This window comes from Ceratotherium simum, chromosome 35 (assembly GCF_057802395.1).
Source record: "Ceratotherium simum simum isolate JZ-2026a chromosome 35, ASM5780239v1, whole genome shotgun sequence".
NCBI classification, from domain to species: Eukaryota; Metazoa; Chordata; class Mammalia; order Perissodactyla; family Rhinocerotidae; genus Ceratotherium; species Ceratotherium simum.
The window spans coordinates 5,015,189-5,025,811 of NC_141934.1; the positions used below are offsets into that span (position 1 = coordinate 5,015,189).

The 10,623-nt window shown below is 52.7% G+C and overlaps 1 pseudogene; it reads left to right on the forward strand.

Moving 5' to 3' along the window:
• LOC147912425 (uncharacterized) overlaps window positions 1–3,465 on the forward strand; it is a 176,540-nt pseudogene extending 173,075 nt beyond the window's left edge.
• The last annotated feature ends 7,158 nt before the right edge of the window (window positions 3,466–10,623 follow it).

The following is a 10,623-nucleotide window of genomic DNA, read 5'->3' on the forward strand; positions in this document are numbered from 1 at the left end:
AGGGTGCAGGTGCTGTATCTCAAGGCAGATGCGACTCCTTCCAGATGCCTGAGACTACTGTTCTTGGTCCCCAGGAGCAGAAGTGACTCCTCGAGGCCCAGTTTCCTCCTCTGGTGCAATTAGGATGACAGAATAGAGAAGTGTGGAGGGACCCTGGGAGGCTAAGTTCATGCCAGGGGTGGAGGTGCTGGGCGTGGCGGACAAAGGGCGGGACCCCCATCATGAGGACTTGTAGGGAAGTGGGACCTCACGCACTGTCCAAGTGGGACCACAGGCCAGTCCCTTCCAGGCTTGTTCTTACAGAAACAGGAAGACATTAGTGCCTGCACATGATGGTCACAGACTTCTGGGCATCGGAAGTGAGGAGAGGATGGTAAGAGCTTTGCTGGGAGTCCCAGACCCGCAGAGTGAAGGCAGGCCTCAAGCCATCAGGCACTCAAGACGGCACATGGGTTCTGCCAGGTGGTGGGTGGATGACTTTCACTGTCCAGGGCCCCTGGGCTCATGGGCAGCAGGAGGAACACAGCACCAGGGTGGCAGGGAAGAGCTCGAGGACGTGGTGGCCACCATCATGGAGAGGAGACTTCCCAGTGGATGGAAAGCAAGGGGCTGGCAGGCTCTGATGGTGTCACTCTGTGAGGGGCTCAGCCTGGCTGCTGCATGGGAGTGCACCTGGGGGCCTGCACAAGCAGACCACAGAGGCACAGCGGGGGAGGCAGGGGAAACACGTCAGAGAGGCGGAATGGACAGGAGGTGGGCAGGGGAGGTGTGGGAGCTGAGTCCAAAGCTTTAGCCTCTGGTAGACGGCAGTGGCCTCCTCAGTGGATGGAAAAAAGAGGCTACAGTGGGAGAGGGAAGAGGGTTTCTGCTGGAAGTGGTGGGTGTGCATCAGGAGGCAGCTGCCAAAGCTCGGGGCAGGTGGTCTACCGGGGCTACAGCTGGGGCGCCATGAGAACAGAGGTGGAAACCAGGGGCTGTGGGGAGTGATTCATGGGTGTGAGGGTAAAGGGGCCAGAAAATGCAGCGTGGGAAGGGCAGAGGAGGACACAGACCACAGTGCCCAGGTCAGGAGGTGAGAGCACTCAGGAGCTCCAGGCCCTGGCCCCTGCCTCCTCCACCCTCCTCAAGCCTACAAGCCTTGAGTTCCCAGGCCCCCCACTCTTATGGGTGCAGCCTTTGTGAATGCAGTACCTCTGGCCTGGCTTCCTGACCTGTCACCCTTGTCCACCTGGAAACCTCTTACTCATCCCCAAGACCCCTGTCCAGGGCCACTCCTCTGTCAAGCCCTTCCTGAGCCCGGCCCTGTGACAGCGCCAGCACCCCCTCTGGCATCACATGCCCTTCTTGTACACACTCGCTGCAAGGGTGGGGTCAGAGGTGTCAGCGCCTGGCAGCAGCACCGAGGCACCCACCTGTGGCTGCTTCATGAAGTCGGCCACGTCCACAGCCGGTTCCCCAGCTCCTCTATCTGGGTCATGGACATGCCTTTGACTTTGCCGATGACAGAAATCTGGGGACCAGGTCCTGCTCCTGGTAGCCTTTTGTGGCGAGGAGGCGATGGGCAGTGTGGTGTGTCCCGGCACTTGGTGAGCAGTGACAGAGCTGGGCCCCACCCACTCAGCCCCTACACCCTGTAGGCTCCCAGCACAGTGTTCAGGGCCCCTGCCTCTTCTCCAGCCTCATTTCCACCCCAAACACCCTGCACGGCCCAGAAGCCCCGGCCATGCATCAGAGAGCCAATGCTCTCAGACCCAGATGCCCACCACCACCTCCTTCCCCAGCCTTCACCCTCCCCTGCCCTGGCCAGACCCAGCTCCCTCCTTAAAGGCTCCCCTGACCCAGCCACAACTGTGGTCTTTCTCAGGGGCCCCTGGGCTCCAGCTCTCACAGGTGTCAGAGACTACCTCCTGCCCCTCCCGGGGCCTCCTGGGCAGAGTGAGACCCATCCTGCTCTGTGCCCAGAGCCCAACACGGGGCTGGGGACAAGGCCCAGGAAAGGAGGCAGGTGGGCACACAGGAGGACACAAGCACGCGGCTTGCTCTTGTACCTGCTGCCTCTAGACAGATGGAGATCCTTCCTTTTGCCCCCACCCTGTCCCAACCTGCCCCCTCCACTACCACCCGTCCAGCCCCTGAAGAGTCACACCCCTCCCTCAGCCCAGCAGGAACAGTCACTGTCCCTGAAGGCAACCTGCCCAGGAGCCACTCTCTTACCCCACCAGAGAGAAGATGACCTCGAGCTGCAGAAGCCTCTGCAGGGTGCCCAGTGCCCAGTCCCCAGTTCCTGGTCATCACCTACTTCTCAGTTTGTAATCCAGAAGCCCCCAGTCTGTCACAGCCCTCGGGGAGCCCACGCTCTCAGCTCCTGCTGGCTGCTGGGGAGCAGGGTCAGCAGACCAGCTGCAGCCCCAGCTGAACAGGAGGTAACACAGGCGCCCAGTCCAGGCCAGGCCAGCAGCTGTTACAGGGACACTCCCACTGAGGGCAGGACCCAGCCCCACTCCCGCCCTGGGCTCAGTGCCCACCCCCAGCTGCCCTGGGCCTCCCTTCCTCTCCAGACTCCCTCTGCCTGGCCCTGCGAGTCAGAGAGGAGCAGCCGTTCCCCTACCCTTTGGCCTCACTTCCTTGGGAGCTGAGAGGATGACAGGTGTTATAGGTACATTGAGAAGGAGACGGGGGGGGGGGTCGTAGCGGCCCAGAGGAGGGATCAAGGAAAGCTTCAGGAAGAAGGGACCTCTGAGCTGACACCTGCAGATTCTGAAGTTCAACAAGCACAGCTGAGGAGGAATGTTCCTGGAGGAGGAAGCCGCATATGCAACGCTAGAGCCTGAGAGAGAACTGGGACCCACAGAGTGGGAGCATGACTCTGGCTCCAGAGAGGAGGGTGGCTGGCTCTGCAAGGTTCCCAGGCCCTCCTGTGTGAGGCCGGGCAGAGCTGACCCACCCCCCTAGCACAGGGACTAAAGCCCAGCTCTGGAGTCAGGCATGGTCCCAAGTCCGCGGAAGGGAGGTGACGCTGGATCCACACGGGACGGCAGGGGGAACAAGCGCCCGCGAGGCGGCCAGCCCTGCGCCTGGCCCATGGGGCGCGCCCTTCTGCGCCCTGACCAGGAGCAGGCTCAAGGGCAGCGTGGGCCAGCGCTGATTTCTGCAGCACCAACAGCACGGGGTTGCCTGGGCCACTGCCTACTGGCTGCTGGCCACGCCTGTTCACTGCACGCCACATTCAATTGGTCCATACCGCCCGCGGGTCCGCCCACATCCCCGGATGTGCTCTAGGTGGTGCCTGGCTCAGGCCCAGCCTCAGTGCCAGAGACTGGGAACTGGTCATAACCATGAGGGGTCCCTGTGAAAGGTCTGGGGAGAACGAAGAGCAGGAGGAAGAAGTGGCAGCGGCTGCTGGGCGTCCTGCAGGGGTCCTGGAGGCCGAGGACCGTTCAGATGCGGATTCAGACTCCTACCTGAAGACAGTTGCCCCAGGCCAGTGGGTTCAGGCCTGTCTCCTCACCTTGGGGGCTTCTAGGCAGGAGTGGAGGGGGCAGGCTGGGGCCAAGGGTGCAGGCGACCCTTGTCCAGCAGAGAGCGCATCCCTCTGTGGGACCCCTTCAGGGCAGCCCACGGCCCCTCCAGCCCCCTGCCCTCCTGGAAATGCTCTTGGCAGCATCAGTTGTTCCACCATCAGAACACGCTTCCAGAATGATGTTAAAATACAAAAACCTAGCCAAACCATCTAAGAAGGGGTGTCCCACCCTTTCCTGAAATGAGATCAGGGCTGGGTTTTACCAACCCACAGGAGAAACTAAGCTGATGGATGTATAGAACTTAGAGAAGGAATAAACGAAGGTAAAATAAAACAATTTCAGTTTTTATTTTTCTTATTCTTAACTGATCTAACAGATTCATTTGTTCAAAATAATAATCGTAAAAATAAATTTAGTGATAATAGGTCATGGATAAGAGAAATGTAGGAGAGCCATTTTATAAGCGATGGGAGGGAGGAACTGGGGAGACTGTCATAAGGGAGCTGCACTAACCATGAAGAAACAGTATTATTTCAAAGTGAACTGAGCTTAGTTGTAAATTTATGTTGTAAGCTCTAGGGAAACCATTTAAAAACTTTAAAAGAAGTGTAAATCATATGCTAAAAGAAAAGAAAAAGAGGAATCATATAAAATGCTCAATTAAAACCAGAGAAGACAAAAAATAATTTAAAAAGTGCAAAACCAAGAAAGACCAAAAGCAACGGACAGAAACAGTTGCAAATATGGTGGATATTAATCCAACTATATCAATCATCACTTTAAATAGAAATGGTCTAAATACAGCCATTAAGAGACCGAGACCATGAGAATGGATTAAAAAACTAAGAAGGAACCACATGCTGTCCACAAGAAACGCACCTTCATTATAAACACACAGAGAGGTTAGAATTAAAGGACAGAACAAGATCAGCCAGGAACACACATCCAAAGAGAGCTAGAGCAGCTGAATTAATGTCAGACAAAGCCGACTTCAGAACAAGGAAAATTCTCAGGGATAAAGAGAGGCATTCCATCATGTTAAAGGGGTCACTTCTCCAAGAAGACGTAACAGTCCTTAAGATACATGCATCTAACAACAGAACATCAAAATATTGAGGAAAAACCAATAAAACTGCAAGGAGAAATAGACAAATCCACTATCCTAGTGGACAGACACAGAAATAGACAAAGCCACCGCTACAGCAGGAAACACTGCTCTCTCAGGAACTGACAGATGCAGCAGGAGAAAACCAGTAAAGACAAACTGAACTGTTCACCATCAACTGGATCTGATTAACGTTTATAAAATACGGCATCCAACAGAGCAGAATACACAGTCTTCAAAAGCTCACATGAAACATTCACCAGACAGCCCACATTCTGGCTTAAAAAAGCCCACACCTCAGCAAATTTAAAACAACAGAAATCAGATAAAGTATGTTCTCAGACCAAAAAGCACTTCCAAGTAGGAAACAAAAACAGAAAGATAGCTGGAAAATCCCAAAATATTTGGAGATTAAACAAAACATGGATCAAAAAAAGAAGTCTCAAGAGAAATTGCAAATATTTTCCACTAAGTGAAAATGAACATACAGCTTATCAAAACGTGTGGAACGCAGTGAAAGCAGTACCCAGAGGGAAATTTATAGCATTGCACGCATAGATTAGAAACAAGAAAGATCTGAAACAATAATCTAAGCTAGAGGAACAAGAAGAAAGTAAGCCTAAAGCAAAGAGAGGAAATAATAAAAATTACAGCAGAAATTAATGACACTGAAAATAGGAAATCAATAGAGAAATCAATAAATATGAAACTCGTTCTTTGAAAAGATCAAAAGAATGGATAAACCTCTAGCCAGGCTAACTGAAAGAAAAAAGAGAGAAACACAAATTAGTAATATCAGGAATGAGAGAGGGGCTATAATTACTGATCCCATGAACATTAAAACTCATCATCTTCCCTGATGAGTTCTGTTGGATCTATAGCAAATCTTCAAATGAACTAATTCAAATCTTTCCCTAACACTTTCACATTTGCCCTTTAATTTATAAACAAAATATTGATGAAGATATGATTTAATGTTTAAATCATTTCCAACTGGTAAGACTCTATTATTCATAAATTAGACATCACCAAAATGCAAAACTTTTGGGATTCAAAGGACACCATTAAGAACGTGAAAAGACAATCCACAATACAGAGAAAAAGTTGCAACTCACACCTGATAAGAAACATACCTAGAATACATAAAGGACTACGACAACTCAGGTATAAAAAGACAAATAACCCAATTTAAAGATGGGCCAATGAGCTGAACAGACATTTCTCCAAAGATATGCAAATGGCCACTGAGCACGTGAAAAGATGTCAACATCATTAGCCATCAGAGAAACACCAATCAAAACCACAGTGTGATATCATTTCACACCCGTAGGATGGCTAAAATCAGAAAGACAGATGGTAAGTGTTGGTGAGGATGTGGAGAAACCAGAACCCTCACACACTGGCAGGAATATAAATGGTGCAGTCACTTTGGAAAAATTTCTTGCAGGTATTCAAATAGTGAAACAGAGAGTTACCATGTGATCCAGCAATTCCACCCCTGGGTATACATCCAGAAGAAATGAAAGCAGATGTCCACACAAAAACTTGTACAGGAATGTTCATAGCAGCAATATTCACAATAGCCAAAAAGTGGAAACAACTCAAATGTCCCTCAACGGAGGAAAGGAGAAATACCCTGTGCTACAGCCACACAGTGGATATTATTCAGCATCAGAATCAATGAAGGGCTGACAACTGCCACAACATGGATGGACCCTGAAACCATTATGCTGAGTGAAAGAAGCCAGACACAGAAGGTCACACATTGTACAATTCCACTGATATGGAATGTTCAAAATGGGCCAAACCATAAAACAGAAAGTGAATTTGTGTTTGCCTAGTGGGGGTTAGGGGAAATGGGACTGTCTCCTAACGAGGAAGGTCATTCTCTTAGAGGGATGATGGGAAACTTCCAGAATCGATTGTGATGATGTTGCAGAATTCTGTGAATATTCTAAAAAAACACTGAATTGCACACTTTAGAGTGTGACTTGTATTGCATGTGAACTGTATCTCACTAAAGCTGGTACGATGACTAACACACTGCATTGTGCATTGTCATAGAAAGTATGCCCCAGAAGGGAGCACAGAATCTTGTTCACTCACTTCCTAGGATCTGAACTAGGGTAACGAAAACCCAGAGGAATTCTGTTAGTTAACATTCTAGGAAACATGACATCCTGAAATATTCATGAGGATTTCCATGTTTTAATGTTTTTTACAAAAAGGCACCCAAGGTTTAAAGAAACATATTCACAAGTGTCAGGAAAGAATCATCATCACTCAGGGGGTGGGGAACACGTGGAAGTCATCAAACGGGAGAGAAGTGTAAGAGTTTGTGTCACATGGGTGTGCACCCTGAATATGAAAGTGGACCCACATTTATTACTGCTTAACCCAAAAGATGACCTCAGAAGTCAAATAGCACAGTTAACAATACCTGTTTCAAAAGCATCAGTTTCTGAAAAACTAAAATATTAAGAAATAAATACTTTGCAATCATGAAGAACTGAATCTTCTAAACTCCCAGTTTTAACACCAAAAACTCCTGAAGATTCCATTGCATACTCCTTGGAGTGACTCTCCTCCTCCTGGTTGGAATGGATTCTGGAAGTGATAGATGCCTTAAGGATAAAACTAGAAAGAATCCAACGGTGTTTTTAAAAGGCTATTTGTTGATCCTGAATCTAATCCTAAACTTTGTATCAGAAAACAGACATCAATGCAGATCACCAGAACCAGCAGGCAGAGCAGCAAAGGATCATGAATAATTCAGTACTTTTGCAGTGATAGTTCAGGACTTGTGTCTATTAAGATTCATCAGGCTTTAATGTACTTTTCACGAGTGATCAAAAACAAATGCATTCAGATTTGTCACAAAGGTGTGTTCCTGTTCTTCATACCAATCTTTTTCTCCCTTAGTTCACGTGACCATCACGGACCACAGTACACTGCCCTGGGTGCACACCGCTCACCTGGGCCGAGGTTCCTGAGGTGCTGGAGCCACAGAAGTCCCCGCTGCTTAGCCAGGTGACAGCTCCAACCTCTGCCTCTTCCACTTCTGTCCTGGGCAGGTTAGGAGGACCCACCCACCCAGCCTAGGGGCTCTCAGGTGGCTGTCGTGACCCAGTCAAGGTTTAATGACTTTTAGGGCCCAGGGTCACCAAGTATGAATACACAAAGAAGCTACTCTCTACGCACGTTATGATCATATCAAGGACCATTCTTAACACTAAAAACAAAGAATGTTGTTTCCAGAATAAAGGACAGACCTTCCTGTGAAACAGCAGTTGCCAAGCTTCCCCTGATGTGTGTGTGTACATAACATATAAATCACACACACCCACGCCTTTCTAAGGGGTTTCCTCCTCTCTAAATGGAGATGATGACTAAGCTACCTCCCAGGGATGTGGTGAGAATTAAGCACAGGGACAGTGTTGGATCCAGTCCCAGCACGGAGTAAGAGGGAAGAAGTGTCAGCCACCTGATTCTCACACACACGTCTCCTCCTGTCCTTGATCTGCTCACTGCCCTCCGTCAGGGGAGACTGTCATGGGCCAGCCTGGAGCAGAGCCTGGTCGTGGGAACCAGGCCTTGGAGAGGCCTGGGTGGGGACACCAGGTCACTGGGCAGGGGCCCCATAGTTTCATTTGTACAATGCAGGGACAGCCCTTGGAATGCAAAGAAAGAAATGCTGAGGGCAGAGGGAGCCCCAGGAGCAGCTGCCTCGGGTCCCCAGGAAGAGCAGAACCGCAGCCCCCACCACAGCAGGAAGGCCCGAGAGTCTTACCCAAGCGCAGGAGCCCATGGCTAACTGCATGCAGCCCCACAGGAAGGCCAGCAGCACAGCACAGGCGGGCTCACGGAAGGTGCAGAAGGAGACCAGGAGGGACATGATGGCCGTGGGGCCCAGAGTCACATCCTGGGAGGTGCCCGGGAAGAAATGCAGGGAGCACCCATGAAGGCAGGGTAGAGGCCGTACTGTTAGGAAGAGAGAGGGATGAGCACCCAGGAGGCAGGCGGCACACCCACGGGGTCCCTCTGGTTATCGTCTGAGCAAAGGAGTCTGTGTGTCCACTGGGTACTTGGGGCACACCAGTGCACACAGGCAGGGTAAACGCTCACTCTCTATTATCCACAGTGTGACCTGCAGGGATCAGGGGACCTCTTTTCTCCCCCACCCAAATGGGGCCCTGGGTGCCACCTGCGGGAGCACAAAGGCCTGTGAGCTTCTGTGTGTGAGTCTGAGAAAGCGTTCTTAAGGCTGCAGTGAGTCATCCCGCTGCCCCATCAGGCAATCCAGAACTAGCCGGGTGCCTAAGTGTGACAAGTGTGACAAGAGCAGTTACAGGGATGAGTGTCTGCCCAAAGGCAGTCACAGGCTCTAGATTGTAAACCAAGGCTTCTTGGCCCCATGGGGCTGGAACCCTGGGTGCCCCGCTTGTCTGGAGGGGATACTATGCATTTCTACTCTGCTTCTGGGTGGGCTCTGAGGCTTGGAGTGGGGTCAGGGCTTGGGGAGGGCATGTGGCCAGCAGCAAGGACAGACATCTCATCCGGGGAAGGAGTCAGGCCACCTCAGCATAGGCCAGCACCTGGGGAATGACCTTGAGCCCCGCCAAGAACCTGGCAATGAAGCCCATCTTCAGCCACTGCACACAGGGACAGCCAGGTGGGGATGGGCAGCTGTCTCTGCAGGGCAGCAGCAGGGCAGCAGAGGGCTGGCTGGGCCAGGCAGGGGCCTGAGGGCCTGGCCTGAGCCAGCAACTTCCCAAAAGAGGGCATGCCTGGGGGCGACACAGACCAGCAGTCAGGGTCCAGGCTTCAAAGAACCCAGCAATAGGGCCGGGGGGCCAGGGACATCAGGAGAGGCACAACCTCTCTCCCCTCCAGGGGGTCTGACCCAGATGGTTAAATCCCCTCTTGCTGGTCTGAGATGGGAAGCCAACCACTTGTGCAGAGTGGGCCTCAACCAAAGGTGGAGTGTCACTCTCCCCTGCTCACTGCTCCTAGGTGAGCAAACTCTAAGTACCCAAACCCTAGGTGCCTTCTCTCCCTCCATCAACGCTGGCCAGGAAGAATGTGAGACACGATTTCTCAATGAGAAGCCTAAACGCTAATTAGACTCAAGGTTTCTCCTCCTGGGAGAATTTGTTTGCTTTTTTTTTTCCCCTCCCCAGAGAATTTAACAGGGAGCAGAGCAGAGAGAAGCAAGGTCCAGGGTGCACCCTCGCCTGGCTGGTGGGGTGTGGGTAGGGGGATTGGAGGCCCTGAGAGACCAGAGGATTTCCATGGGCGCAACATGGGGGACTCCACTCACTAAGGTGGGCTGCAGCGCTGGAGAGGGTGTCTCCTATCCTGAGGCCCCGTCTTACCTGTGGCATTCGCATCCCTATGAAGGTCCCATGGATCTAGCTGTTTCTGGAGAACTTTAGAGGCTCCTCGACTAATTCAGGGTGCGCAGCATCCTTTAGGATCCCGGCGCCCCCTGTCGCAGAGCCGGCCTCAGAGCCCCCTCACCCCGCGCCCCGGGAGGCTGCTCTGGGCACAACCCGGCCGCCACCCCCGAAGCCGCCTGCCCGACCCTGGGGTCTAAGGGTGGGACCCCACGCCGGCTAACGGTCGGCGGCCCGCCGGCCCAGCAAGGGGGAGGGCGGCGGGGACCCGGGTGGGGACGCGGTGGGTGGAGAATGCGGGTCCCCGGTGGAGGCCCCCGCACCCTCGGACTCCGCACCGCCCCTGGAGTCCGCCGTGCCCGGGGCGACCCCGGCCCGTCCCCGGCAGCTCGCCCACCCCGTCTCGGGCCTGCCGCCCGCCGAGGACTCACTTGTCGCCGCAACTCGCGGCCTCTGGATGTCGCCTCAGCCGCGTCCGCAGGAACCACAGAGGGAGGGGGAGCGAGGGGCGGGGCCTGAGGTGCACATGTCCTGGGGCGGGGCCGGGAAGTCCGGGGGTGGGGCCTTGACGAGCAGGTGTCCTCAGGGCGGGGCGGATCCG